This window comes from Balaenoptera musculus, chromosome 5 (genome assembly GCF_009873245.2).
Source record: "Balaenoptera musculus isolate JJ_BM4_2016_0621 chromosome 5, mBalMus1.pri.v3, whole genome shotgun sequence".
Lineage (NCBI taxonomy): Eukaryota > Metazoa > Chordata > Mammalia > Artiodactyla > Balaenopteridae > Balaenoptera > Balaenoptera musculus.
The window spans coordinates 130380493-130395480 of NC_045789.1; the positions used below are offsets into that span (position 1 = coordinate 130380493).

The 14988-nt window shown below is 36.2% G+C and overlaps 1 pseudogene; it reads right to left on the reverse strand.

Moving 5' to 3' along the window:
- Positions 1-11311: 11311 nt before the first annotated feature.
- LOC118895357 lies at positions 11312-12589 on the reverse strand (annotated as a pseudogene).
- Positions 12590-14988: the final 2399 nt, after the last annotated feature.

A 14988-nucleotide genomic window follows, 5' to 3' on the forward strand; every position in this document is an offset into this window, starting at 1 on the left:
GTGTCCCCTGCATTGGCAGGCAGATTCTGAACCACTGCGCCACCAGGGGAGCCCCTAATTGCTTCTTAATGACATTTCTTATCCTTCTTTTTATTTTTATATTCACTCCCACTTCATAAGAAATTTGTTCTCTCAATTCCTGAGCCTTTGGAATTTTCTGTGGGATAAATCAGATTTCTTCTTCATACTCTAAACTTCCAGCTACAGATTAAATATTTTCAAAACCACAAAGTCAATTATAATTTATTGATCTACTTCCGAACTTCCAAATGTTGTCACAGTTGTTTTCTTCACTTGTTTATTTGTCTTTTATTTGTTTTTGTAGGTTTTACCTTTAAATTTTTCTTTTTCTTTTAGTGAAGTTTTGGGAAGAGTGAAGGTTAGTGCATGGATTCACTTTCTCTCTATCTTTAACTGGAAGCTTGAAAATGAGCTTTGGGCTCATGAGCAAAGTATGACAGAGAATGTCATGAAGATTAATTAGATTCGTGGGCGTTTGTGGGATTCTTGCTAGTATATTTTTTGTTGTTGTTAAGGCTATATCACTTATATGTTTGATGTTGAGTCATATTTGGAAATTGATAATCTAAATACAAATATAAATAATTCATTTCTCTCAGTACAAATCAATAAATGAGATCACAAAATATCATATGTAATTCCATTTTCCCCAAATGCAACTATTATAGTAATTTATTTTTCACTTTGATGGGTAACAAATTTATCCTTATCTTGAGATTGAGTGGAATTTTAGTTCAATAAGGTTAATATCAAATATGTGATATGCATTGTTATATTTGATATAGATTAGAATGGTGATTATTTATACAATTGTCTAAAAGATTATAATTACATATGAAAATACACTTTAAACCCCAATAGAGCTTTTCTTTCATTACATTGGTTTATTTACCATATTACTCTACTTTGAATAGTGCCTGAAATTAGTGTCCAAATAGTATCAGGCAACTTGCAAGCTTCAGTACTTGAGGTCAATTTAATTACACTGTGCATGACAGAAACTAGGCCATTTGGGTATTGCCTTTGCCACCAGCAATTGACACCTGAGTGTTAATGAGCTGGTAATTAAGAGCTGGCACGTACAGACACATTTTACTGTTTGGGACTAGGATAACCATATGTTACATAACTTCGGTGCTAAGTATTTTGTTAGCTCCAGAATTTACACAATTATGTTTGTGAGGTTTTTTTAATCTCAATTTTTTCATGGTAAAAAAAGATAAAAACAATTATCTTAAAGATTTGAGTAACTGTACTCATCATTTTCAAGTTATGAAACTTTCTATAACTAGCAAGATTATAATTGGAGAGCAAATAATTGGAACAAAATAAAACTGCAAAATTTGTGTAATAGCAATTACTTTCAGTTTAAAACCACATTTACAGGACTTGTATTTTGAAAAGTCTTTTGTAATGTAAAAAAGTACCCAAAGCAACTTAATATGAGTGTATCTATGTGGGGTAGGCAGCCTCTGGGATGGTCCATAATGATTTCTACCTCCTGGTATTCACATGCTTGAGTAGCCCTCTTCCCTTGAAGGTGGGTGGGATAGAGTAACCCACTTCTAAGAAATAGAATGTGGTAGAGTGAGTAGATGTCACTTCTGACATTAGTTATAAAAAGGCGATGGTTTCCGTCTTGGGGACCTTCTTGTTTCCTTTCTCATTCTCTTTTGGATTGCTTGTGGAGATGTCATAGAGGCAGATCTGAGGTAAGACACAGGTGGCAAGAGAATGAGGCCTATCAACCATCACGTGAGTGAGCTTGGAAGCAGACCCTCTCCCTCAAGTTGCATCTTCAAAGGCGACCATGGCTCCTGCCAAGAGTTTGACTGTGGATCTCAAGAGAGACCATAGCCAGAGCCATCCAGGTAAGTTGCACCAAGGATTTTGAACCACACCAATTATGATATAATCTTATGTTTTGGGGTATATTGTTATGCAGCAATAGATAACTAATACAATATATAAGTGAGAATCCTATTGTCTGCTACAGGATTGTAAGTATTGATTTTTCTTGTGCGATGTGACCATTTTCACAAATGATTTGTATAAGGTACTTGTACCATTTCTTTGCTTTCCTCCTCAATTTTCAGGTGTCCATTCCTCTTCTCCTCCCTACCTCACAAAATAGTCCCCATCATTTTCTGGATTAATCTTCTATTGGCTTAAAAAAAACAAAACAAAACTTCTTATCAGATAAAAAATGTATTAACTGTAGTGAATTTTAGTTGTGGGAAATACTTCTAATTTTCTTCTTTGAAAGAGTTTACTTTTCCATCCAACCCTCTGTAGGACATATAGCCTTTTATATGCAGATTGGTATAATTATGCTTTGAAATAGCTTTGAATTCCCTGTAGCTGAAACTGAGAACATGAAAGGCCAAATGTTATATCGAACCGAAGGATATAAAAGTGCACGTACATCAATCCAAAATGAGGTATAGAAATGAACAGCTCTTTATACAGTGATGTCAGTTTTTGACAGATTATTGAAGGATCTTTATAACTGCTGCGACTGCCTTGAGTAGGATGAAAACTCTGCCTGGGGATAGCCTTCTCAGTTTGTATTTTTTATGCTTTCAATACCAAAAGGTGAGTCGATGTTAAGTGAAACAAGAGAAATACTCTCTGACAAAAGCTTAACTCTCTTCTCCAAAGATGACACCTGGCCGCCAATGGTAAAACACAGTGTGATCCGATGATGGAATCTACCCAATCTGTCACACTAGAGATGGCAGCCTAGATGAGGAGGTTACATTTTAGGAAGTCGATAGAAAACCCACATGGCAATCTTCACCTTCAGAGGGATCCCAGCGACAGACAAGGGGCTCTTCAGCACAGGAGGAGAGTTTATTGTGCTAGTGACAGACGCATCAAGAGGATTTAAAGCACCCACATTCTGTCTTATCACCAGCAAGAAGATAAAAGAAACACAGTGGATTTTTGAATGTTTAAAATCTTGAAACCAACACTGTCTTTATTTAAAAACAGATTCTAAGAAAAACCTAACTTTATGCTGAAAGAGTATGTCCTGTGAACATTTAATATCCTGACTGCTATGAGTTAAGTAAAAGTAACTCTTAGAATTGTCCTTTTGTATCCACCATGAATAAAGATTTTTTTTTCCTACTTAAAGTGTATATCCTCTCCTGAAATTATAATGCAAACAAAAGAATGGAATATCCACCTCATCTGGGTTTGTCAAGTAGAAAGGAATATGTCTTAAAATTGAAGATAAAAATGCCCTAAAATTCTGGTGTTTTTGAATGTGCAGATATTAAGTATAATTGAAATCAGAACAAGAGGGGGATAAAACTTTTTTTTAACAAAATATACACTTTGAAACTAATACTGATTCAAGCCGAATTGAGTAGGTGATGCATGTAATACTTACATATTCAGCCTAGTCTAGGAAATTTTGCCATGTTTGGCACTTTGCAAAGCGAACGACTTATTAATTTGCAAAGTATATATGAAAGGAAACGATGATAAAACAAGTAGTCGTTGAGAAAAACATAATTGTTAATTAGCTCTGACACTGCAATTAAAAAAATCTAAAATGCTTCTTTTCTGAAATAATCAGCATGGATTTGAAAAAAATCACAGGCTTTAAACAAATAACTCAGTGTATTCATTACGTTAGTATTGCTCTCCGTTAACTTTGATGCTGTAGGAAATATATAGACCATGCATAAAGGAGAGCATGACGTCTCTGAAATTATTCCAAAATGGATGTTATTCTAGTTCTACTACTTAAAATGATGTGACCTTGGTAAAGTTTTGCAGTTAATTTAGAGACTCAAATCAGTTCTCATAGCTAAAAAGGGTCGTGAATCGAAGTAGAGTTGGAAATGATGTCAGACAAAACAGCCTCCATTTCATAGGGAGAATCTTTTATGATCTGGGGACGGAGACATACTCAGCCCGTACATTCACATGCATTTCCCTGTTCAGTGGAAGTTCTGGGTAGAAATAAAAAACAAACAACACCCTGCCAGCAACATTCTGAACAGTCTACTAAAATGTTTCTAGCTACTAGTGATGGGGAATAGTAGCTTCTAAGTTAAACTGGCAGGTGTTGCAAGAAAACTTGACAAAGATGATAAAAAACATCTCTACCATGAATTTTTATACAATTCCCAACTGTAGCACAAACCAAGATAAGCACAGAGGACTCTCCTTAAAATCAAAACTAGGATAGTTCTGAAGTTACAGTGAAAGCTAATGCTCACTGAGTGTTCCATCCGTGACAAGTACTGTGCTTGTTATCACAACACTTACATGAAAAAGATGACATTTTTAACCCATTTACAGATGATGAAACGATGAAAAGCTTATGTACTTGACTATTTCTTAATTATAAGGCTACGGAGTGTTGGAGCTGGGAGATAATGGCTGCCTGAAGGACCCCTGCTGTTAACAACCTTAAATAGTATGGGGAAAAGATAAAATAAAATGAAGCAATTAAGCAAATAATGTTTCATTAGAAATGTACAAAATAGATCTATTACATACTGAATTTTAAAGAGAAACTATAAATTCCTCTCACATTTAAACCACAAAGCCTTGTGGTTTAAACAAAGTTTATGGTCCGAGTATCAGAAATGATAAAAAGACTTTAAGATTTAACTTGTAGGTTGTATGCTTTTTCTTACATCTTCAAGCTGTAATAGTATATCTCACACTACATTATGTGTGGGTGTATATGTGTGCGTGTGTAAAATGAGATAGGGATTGGATGGTCACAATATTGAAAATAAATAAAATAATATAGAATAGCGTACAGTAGAGTACACTGGAGAAAAATAGGATTTGAGATCCGCTTATCTAAAATTACTATATTACGTTCCATGAACCCTTACTTAGATTGAGGGTGGGGGAAAAGGGAGAAGTATAGGAATCTTGATTTTCAAATGGACATTCAGCCTAGTATTCCTAACAATTGACTATGAATATCTTTTTTTTTCTACAAAATTAGCATTTCAAAAGGAGAGTTTTGAGGCACGTACTTTGGGAAATGTTGATTTACCATGTTACATATTTTGCAGATGAGGAAAATTAAGCCCTGAGGAGTGTGAATTAAAGTCGTATAGCAAACTAGTAGCAGAAATCCACAGGCAGTGCATTTTATACACATGTCAAACTCAGGTTATGAAATTAGATGGTCTGGGTTAAAATCCATTTTATAATACTTTAAATCTGTGTGATTTTTTGAAAAACCACTTAACTAATCTGCGCCATAACTTTCTTCTTTGTACTTTGCAGCTAATGATTTAACTTTCCACACAGGATTGTTGGCACATTCCATGCTTTAATTCATATGAAATTTATATTATTGAACATAACATACAATAAGTATAAGATCCATATTACTTTTTATTGTAGTATGTTATATATGTTTAGATGGATTATAGAAGAAGTGAGAAGAATCATTACAAGGCATCTTGTGCTACAGATTCTATATACTTCTTGTTCCGGAAGTTTGCCAACAGAGCTCTAAGATCTCATTTGTATACTGCTAGGAATAAGAAAAGCAAACCCTTGGGCAATACCTTAAAAGAATTGCATGCCTGACAGATGAGTAATAATTAAAATGGTGACAAGGGCTTTCAAATCCATGTATGTGGGTTCTAACTTTGGCCAAATCACTCACTAGGTCACTGGTGATGGGGCAAACACCGACTGTGGAGCATTAAATGAGTCCCTCTCTAAATAGTAACTTTCAATAACATTTGAAAAACATATTTCTTGGTTCTCATACTTGTAGCAATGATTTATCTTCTAGAAGTTAAAATTAATCAGACCACTTAACATGGACTTAATGATTTTTTGAATTTTTCTATTGGAAATTGGAAATTGGAAATTTCTATTTGGAAGAATTGGAAATTCTATTTGGAAATTTCTATTTGGAAGAATTGGAATTTCTATTTGGAAATTGGAAATTTTCTATTGGAAGACTTTTTAGAGAAGAATATTGAAAAGAAGGAGATGGATTGTTAAGTCTACACGAGGATAATACAAATGGTTTATCAGTTTAAGAGCATTTAACGGTAGAAGAGAATCCAAAATGATGATAATTATGACAATGGTGAAGCACATTTAAAAACCCGTTTTTCACACACGTTTTACTTTTTCAGAAAAATAGTGCTTATCTTCACTGGTGTACCCATCTCCTCCTCACATCAGATGATAGTGCAGATTTGTATTAGTTATGTCAATGGATGAATGCCATATTTGAAGTTTGTCCAACTATGCCTTGAATATTCATATAGAGAAGCTTTAGCTGAGTGTTCTATTTGTAACAATATTGACTTTCATAAAATTATTTTCTATTATCAACATACACCATTTCAACCACTTGTAGAATAAATTGTCTTTATGTGGTATACAGGGAAACTGGGAACGCATTTATGACATTATGTCTATAAAAAAAGTGCCATGTTTTAAAAGTTCATCTTAAGTAAGGAATTATTTGTAAGTTGACGGCTGTTGAACAGAAAGTTTCTTCAACCATATCTTTTGAATAGCACCTATGAAAATAAAACTAAGTGCTTTTTACTTCTCTTTCTTCATATATGGATAAAACACTTTTTATTGGTATGATTGTTCTAGAAAATTGTTTAGGGGTATACTTTCTTTTACACGGAAGTACAATGAATACAGGTATAGAATTTATTTTTATTTCACACATTAGCATGTTTGAACTCTCCTGAATTATGAGATTAGAAAGTGAAATTTAAAAAAAAACATGTTTTCACAAAGTTGTGTTTAGAATATAGACATCCACATACTATATTTACATAGAAAATATGTTGAGTGGATGTGTGTGCGAATACATACACAGATATATAAATATGGAGACACCTATATTTATGTGTCTTTACATGGTATATATATATATATACACACACACACACACACACACACACACACATATAATCTATAGACATTTCACCAAATGATCTAAAAGTACACCTATTATCCTTCAGAAATGATGTGAAAAGCAATGCTCTTTGTTTAAAAACAGATTATTAGTAATTGATTTGCATGTAATCAAGCCCAATAGGATCTCTTTAAGACACAGATAGATTATATTCATTATTTATTCTTAATTAAAAAGGGACTGAAAACACACCTTGAGGGAGAGAAGGGAATTAATGTAAGCATTAGGGGGAATGATTTTTTTTCCCTTTCTAATAAGAAGCCTTTCTAACATGATTTACCTGATTAATATCTGATGTATACAATTATCAGTAATAGCAGATCATGCAACTATTTTTTCAAGTTCAAATAGTTCATGCAGATTAAGTATGCATACATTCCCAATTCAAGAACCAAGGGATATAAAAGTGAACATAAAACTAGATTTAAGAAGAGATGTTTTTTCTGAGAAATGTTTTCCAGTAAATTCGAAAAATCTGACTGACATTGTCTTCCATAGTTCATTAAATTTCATCAAATCGTTTATCACATAGACTAAATATTGCTCTGCAATCTTATTACATTCTAGTTTCCACTCCTTTCCTTTTCAAATGTTAAATTATAACTGCTGTCCTCAAGCCTGAAATCCAGGCCTGCCCCACTCACACCTTTCAGTGGATGATCTTGCTTCCAAGTTCAGAGATATAGTTTAGGCATCATAAAAGACCTTATAACTTCTTCTAAGAGCCTCATAATCTCAACGTTATTGGCACCCATCCTTTCATCTTAAAAGGAAAATTTACATCACTGTTTGTATTAATCAGGACTGTTGTGATTACAAGCCATAGCATGTCAACCCATGCTGCTTTAAGAGAAAAGGACCCCGATGACTCAGGTAACAGAGAGGTCTATTCATTGGTCTGGTCAAAGATCCAAATGAGAAAACAAATTCTTTAATTCCAAGGCTGATCTAGTCACCAATGTTTTTAACCCTGTTTCTTCCTGTCTGCTTCCTTGGACATCTTGCTCCATCAATCATCTCTTTGCCTTCCTCTCCAGTGTTTTTTCCCTCAGTATATATACATGTTCAAACTTTCCTAACTTAAAACTATATACTTCCTCATCTAGATTCATTTGTATGTGTAGTCTCTCACTTTGTCTCAGTTTACCCCAACTCAACCACCAAGGTGGACCTTTACCTCAAATCCTCATGGTTCTAAGGACAAACCCTAAAACTCAATATATCTGAAAATTAAAGTGTCACCTTGGACCCTACAGAACTTGTCCTGGGTGCTACAGGTGCTTTCTGCCACAGGTACTTTCTAAAGCTAGCACCGTGCATAATTCAATCTCTGAGTATCCTTGGCTTCTAGCTCTTCTGTTCGCCCGTTAAGAGGCTTTCAGGCTTCACTTACAACTCATTATGAGCCAAGGCCTCCTCTTACTGAAGGCATTATTTGCATGAACGTAAAGCCACTATCTCAATACCATTTCCTTAAACTTAGAGGATAGAGCCACGTGCATTGGGCGAGGGGGTTGTGATAGAAGGATAGACAACAAGCTTTTTGGATATTTGGCTCACCATTTCAACTACTGGTGTTCCATGTGTATCTGTTTTATAGCTAAGATGCCAAATGATATTTTAAAATACTTTCACAGCTAAAGAATATTTAAACACCACTGTTTTACTGGATAAAATACAAGCAACTTCAGTTCATACTCTGACCAATGAATTTAACCTTCCTTTTTCCCAAGTCTGCCTCAGATTTTTCAGTCTAGGAACCCTGAATTGTATTTCCCCTTGAACAACCCTCTCTCAACCCCTCTGCACCTTGCACTTGGTATTCATTTTGTGTGGAACATCCTGAGTCACTTTTTTGTTTGGAGAACACCTGTTCATCCTTTACTCCTCAATGGCACAAACTGCTGATTTTTCTCTGACATCTTTGACTTCTATAAATAGATGTCTACACTTCTTTCTTTCTTTCCTTTTTTTGGCTGTGCCATGTGTGGCATGCGGGATCTTACTTGATCCTCCTCCACTTCTCCTAGAAGTGGTTTGAAAATGAATCACAGAATGACTTTTGCCTTCCTGGTGTTTATAACCCAGAGATATCTGAGAATCATATACAAAATGCTTAGGAATGAGGAGGACAAGATATGCTTATGAGGTAAGAGCTTATGGAGTCTGTGTAAAGTTTATTCGAGAAGACTTATTCATAGAGATGAGTTTAAGTAGAGATTAGAGAAGACAAATGAAACTAAGTTATGTATAAGTAGATTATCTCTATTATAATTTGTCAGTAATAATCTGTATGCTCTTTATAAATGTTGTGGTGGAGACCACTTCACTTTATTTTGTTGACGTAATAATGCCTACGTATTAAAGCAATAGGTTGACAAATGAACAATTTAATATAACAACCATAGAGGAATTTTAAATTGCTATAGGAATAGTGTTTTTTTTTTTTGCTGAATATACCAGTTCCCATCTTATCTATATATTGTCATCAAATTAAAGCCTAAACTTTTCAGAATATTGAAATAGAAGGCATTTTGAGTTCTTCGTCCAAGTTCAGCTAAATTACTTGGGAAGGATTTTTCTATTTTCAGGGTTTAGTTTGACAGCAGTGTTATCAATATCAGAAACTATAAATAATTCACTTTTTTTCATCCCAGGAGTTTAGCAACATGCCCAGCATTTAGTATACTTAGTTTAATAAATTAGTGTACTTAGTATAAATAAATATAAATTGAAAGGCTTTATGAATGAAGCTACTCAATTTAGATTGATGTTCTGCATTAATCAGAGAAGTAATGTAATCTTTCTCCTGGAATTCTATAGAAGCAGAGACAAATTGATTTGAGAACAGAAGGGATATTTGGATAACTTTTCAAGTTAAGTCTTCATAGTGTGACTTAATTGCTCTTAATGAAATGTTGTGAATTCTCTGAATAATTCACATATCCTATAGAGAAAATTGTACATACATGTAATAGTTATCAAAAAAGTTCACTATTTTTTATGTTATATTTTAAAATAAAAATATATTAAATATTTGTGTGGTTTTTTTTTCCTGGCATTCCTCCACTTCTTACTACAGTGTCTTTTTTTTTTTCCTAAATACAATTATTTAATTATTTAATTTAAATCACAGAGAGAAAATTGGCTTCAAGTAGGAAATTCCTATGGGATGTCTTTTTTCCTTAAAACAGAGGAGAAACTTGAACAGACACGATAGCTTTAGTTGTAGAAGCCTAAGGATCAGTAAATCCCCATTGTGTTGTTGATTAAAATGATAGTTGGGAAAGGCAAATAGTAGCAACATCTCTAGGATGCCATAGTAAAAACAATATTTCACACTAAAGGGGCTTTCTGCTATTCACAACTTGAGATTTCTTAAACTAACCTGTGTTTAATGTTTGGCTTTGCCACTTTCTAACTTTGTAACCTTGGATAATCTCTCAGCCTCAGAGGCCCCATGGGTAAATTTGGGTTTTTTATACCTTTCTCCAAGCCCTGTTAAATGCACAAACTATAAAGTGACAATAATTGGTAGAGTTTTTACTGTTTCTAGGATGTTGATGACAAGGATGGTGATTTTTAAGCGAGTCACCATACCAGGCCCTGAGCTAAGATCATTGGATGCAATGGTGAGTAAGACAGTTCTGACGGCTCAGAACCTCATATTCTATGTTTCTCTTGCACACAAGTTTTCCATAATTTTGAAAAATACTATGATGTAAACCGACTAAGACTGAATTGTCTTCATCTGGTCTGAAGATTTTACTCTCTCTTTATATCAGATGGCGCAGAATAACATCCTTTGCCTTGAAATCAATACTTAGATAAGTAAGCTTGGAGTACATCCAAAGAGAAGTTTTATCCTTCTTTCAATCATCAAGTATATCATATGTTCAATACTCTGTTTAAAAGCCAGTGATCATAAATGAGCCTTTTTTTTTTTTTTTAAAGAACACACCTCTTCATTTTTTCTTGAGGTACAAACATTCAGTTTGGATGATGAGAATGAGCTAGCTCTACCATTTACTCCAATGAATTCTAATAGAGGAAGAGGCTAAATAGGATCTAGACTCTTTGGGTCTATTAATACTCAATTTATCAAAATTGCAGCCTGGTATTTCTGGAGTAGGACTGCCCCAACAAGGCCAGATGTGATAACTGTTGAAGATGAAGATGGCAAATATGGACAATTCAATAGGTACATACAGTCTAGTCTGCTGTCTTCCGATGGTCTCTAAAATTCCGTATTTGGTCAGAGCTGGGAGTGATACCATGGTGCTGGTCCATCTTTGCTCCACTGCTCCTCTAATTCTGCTTTGCTGTTTTGAAGGGAGAATAGGTTCAGATAGTCTGCAAGCTGGTGGGGGCCATTCCCTTGGCAGCTTACTGGGCTAAACAGAACTTATATCTTTTGGTCTTGGGCCTCTCAAAGTTCACCACAGACACAGGTACCCTCACAGTGCCAAGCCCATTTACAGTGTGAAATAGAATTCATATTTTACGGCAAGACAAGAAAATTATAAACATAAAATTTCTTCTCTGCCCTTTGGCCTCCCTTCACCCTCCACTGTGCATCGTGTATCTGTATTATGAATTGACCGAAACTCCCCCATGGTCAGGAATACCTGCTCAACCAAAGAGAGCAACATTCTTTTAGCACCAACAAGACAACTCCTTAAAAGATAACATTCCTTCTTGATCTTATAAAGGGTCACATGACCCACCAGGATGCCACTTAGATCTGCATTATGTAAACTGTGAATACATCATTTGATGTTCAGCCCTCTGTCTCAAAAAACTTATATAACTGTGCCTTGATTTCTAACTGACAGAATAGTTAGTTCTCAGAACGTTCTGAGATGCTCTTCCCAGGTTATAATCCTCAAATTTGGCTTGAATGAAATTGTCCAATTCTTTCTTAGATCAACTGATTGACATTTTGTCCACAACCGTCACCTCACACCAGCATTCGCCCCTCTGTGCGATGGGCTTTTCTGGTAACTTTAACGCATGTGGGGTGACCACAACACCAAGATTTCTGAGGAAATGGCCAGCAACTATTTTAGGGTTTAGCTCCCATTTGACAGTGTTCATTCCCTCGTCCAGGTGACATCGTTTCAGAAATTTCACTGTCGCCTCACCTGCCTTGGTCTGGATCTTCTCTGGTCTTCCTTCTCGTCTCAGCAAGTTCTCCTCTTGAAGCGGCTTCTCATTTTCAGGAGATGCATATACAGCCAGTCCTTGAGGAAGTAGTCAATTACGGCCCACAGATTCTTTTCACCGAGACCAGGTCACCTCCGGACTCCAGGTTCCTCCACTGGCTGCGTGAGGATGAGCTGCACGTTGTCTCTGGGCTGGTGTTCCGCGTCCTCCACCAGCTTGCGGACGTGGTGTTGCCGGTGCAGACGCGGGCTTCCGGCCCTCTGGGGCTAGCAGCACTTTCCACCGGAGCAACCCGATGACCGTGCCCCCATTGTGAGAGAGGCTGAGGTCAAGCTCCAAGCCGGGGACGCCCCCTTCAAGTTGCGCCTGCAGGCTCTCCGGAACTCCTGGTCGCAGCAGCTTCTTATCGCCCAGAGCTCCGCCCGCAGCAGAGCTCCGCCCCCCAGGCCCGCGCATGCGCAGCCACCATGTTCGTCTGCACGGGAAGGGAGACCGTGCAGAGGAGTTTGATACAGTCCCTGAACTGCAACTGAGGCAGAAGGGCATCAGAATCTTCAGCTAGGAAGGTAAGGATGAGGTCACCATCCCCAGATTAAAGTAAGTTGCAATAGATCATAAGGAGAAATTGTGAAAGATAGCCAGAGGTAATCTAAAATTCCTAGGAATTTACTTGCCGTTTAACTTTGCTCAGAAGTGTTTCATCTATAGTTGCCTTTTTTATTTTTTAACATCTTTATTGGAGTATAATTGCTTTACAATGGTGTGTTAGTTTCTGCTTTATAACAAAATGAATCAGCTATACGTATACATATATCCCCATATCTCCTCCTTCTTGCGTCTCCCTCCCACCCTCCCTATCCCAGCCCTCTAGGTGGTCACAAAGCACCGAGCTGATCTCCCTGTGCTATGCTGCTGCTTCCCACTAGCTATCTATTTTACATGTGGTAGTGTATATATGTCCATGCCACTCTCTCACTTCATCCCATCCCAGCTTACCCTTCCCTCTCCCCATGTCCTCAAGTCCATTCTCTAGGTCTACATCTTTATTCCTGTCCTGCCCCTAGGTTCTTCATATAGTTGCTTAGTTTATACCCGTTGACTGAAAAAAAAAAAGCACAACCTAAAAGTTGAGAGTTATGTTTTAGTCGACGGACATTCTTAGGACTTCAGGCCTTGGAGATACTATCTTAACTCTGAGAGACTGTTCCAAACAGGAAAGGAGGAGGCCAGGATATAGAGGAGTATTTGCAACAGAATCAGGTAGTCAGAACATCAAAAGATTACTATTAATAAAAGAAAACCAGATATCTCAAGGAAGTTAGCACTTTTCTAGGTATGGGAAGATGCAGGAGTCTGGGCTCACTGAAATCATTCTTTTGATGTGCACCTCAGCTATCTGGGACCAGTATCCTGTGTTTTCTCATCCTGAGTTTCCTCAGGCTGCACCATCAGGGGTGACTGTAGTCTGATGCCTGCTAGAGGGTGGGCATTCCTTGTTTCCTTCCTGAGTTCCCTCAGGGTTCACTATCAGGGCATCTGCAATGCGATGGCTGATGGCTCTGACATCCTTTGTTTACTGATATGACTGGCAATCATTTAGTTCTCATACCTCATACATATTTGAGGAATTCTCAATAACTGTGATACTCACTAACATTTGTTGAACATTGATTATCTCCCAATCACTGTATTAAACAATTTCCATTATATTTCATTCTCACAACACACATTATTGTTCAAATTACCATTACAAAGAAAAAAATTCCCTCCAGCTATGTTAAGCAGAAAGGAATTTATTACAGATTATTAAATCTTTCACACAATCCTGGACAGGGTTAAGAAAAGAGAGATCTCTGATTGAGATTTTAGGAACCCTTTTCAAAGCTATGCGGCAGGACCAAGTTTCTAAGGGAACTATTGTCTTGTCTATGTACAGTAGGTATATCAACACTACACTGCCGTAGTCAGGAAACAGCCACGATGAAGAAGCCACTGTTACTTTGGGTAGGAAAAACTTTAGTAAGCAAAAAGCGCTCTAAACTATTGACTTCTATATCAACAAGCAAACACATCTTTTTGTGTTTACAAGATACCTGTTAGCATAAGGCCACTAAAGAAGAACCTCTCCTCTGTATAGAGAGGGATAGTGTGCTCATTACCTATTATTTCCTAAAAGCTGGGAATATATGTTTTTTGAGCATATTCTCTGGTTTGAGTTTTGCCGTGAGCTCCATAGTAGACAAACCATCCTTTGAGTTTGAAATCAAGTCTAAAATGGAGCAAAATATGAGTAGCATAATGAAGTTTATTATTAAATTATATAGGTAACAAATGCTGACTTCATTTTCCCATCGAAGCAAGTTAAGCATCAGTGGTAATTGATCTACATACTTAAAATCTAAAAGAAACCTCTAATAATGATAAATTTGTTGATTCCTTTAATAGTTAACTGTGGTTGTTCAGAGACTTTTTTTTTTGAGAATGTAGTTCTCTTTCATGTGTTTGTGTATTACAAATAATTTAAACCATCAACGTTATTTCACTCATACACATGAAACAGTACAACTTGATATCTTTTATTATTTACTATAAAAATATCCTGGGGCATCTAATGAGTTGTAGACCAAATTATGTGTTCAACAAGAGAGCCTGCTAAAATTCTCTTATGCAAATCTGCTCCTCATATTATATTTGTCATTTCATATTCACCAAATTTCTTTAAGTTTTCAGACATTGTATCAGACTACACATCCTTGGCAAACAACATGATGGGATATATATTACAAGGCCACCTTAAGTGACATCACTTCTAATATGTACAAGGATTTGAAAGAGAAACAGAGCTGCCACACTGA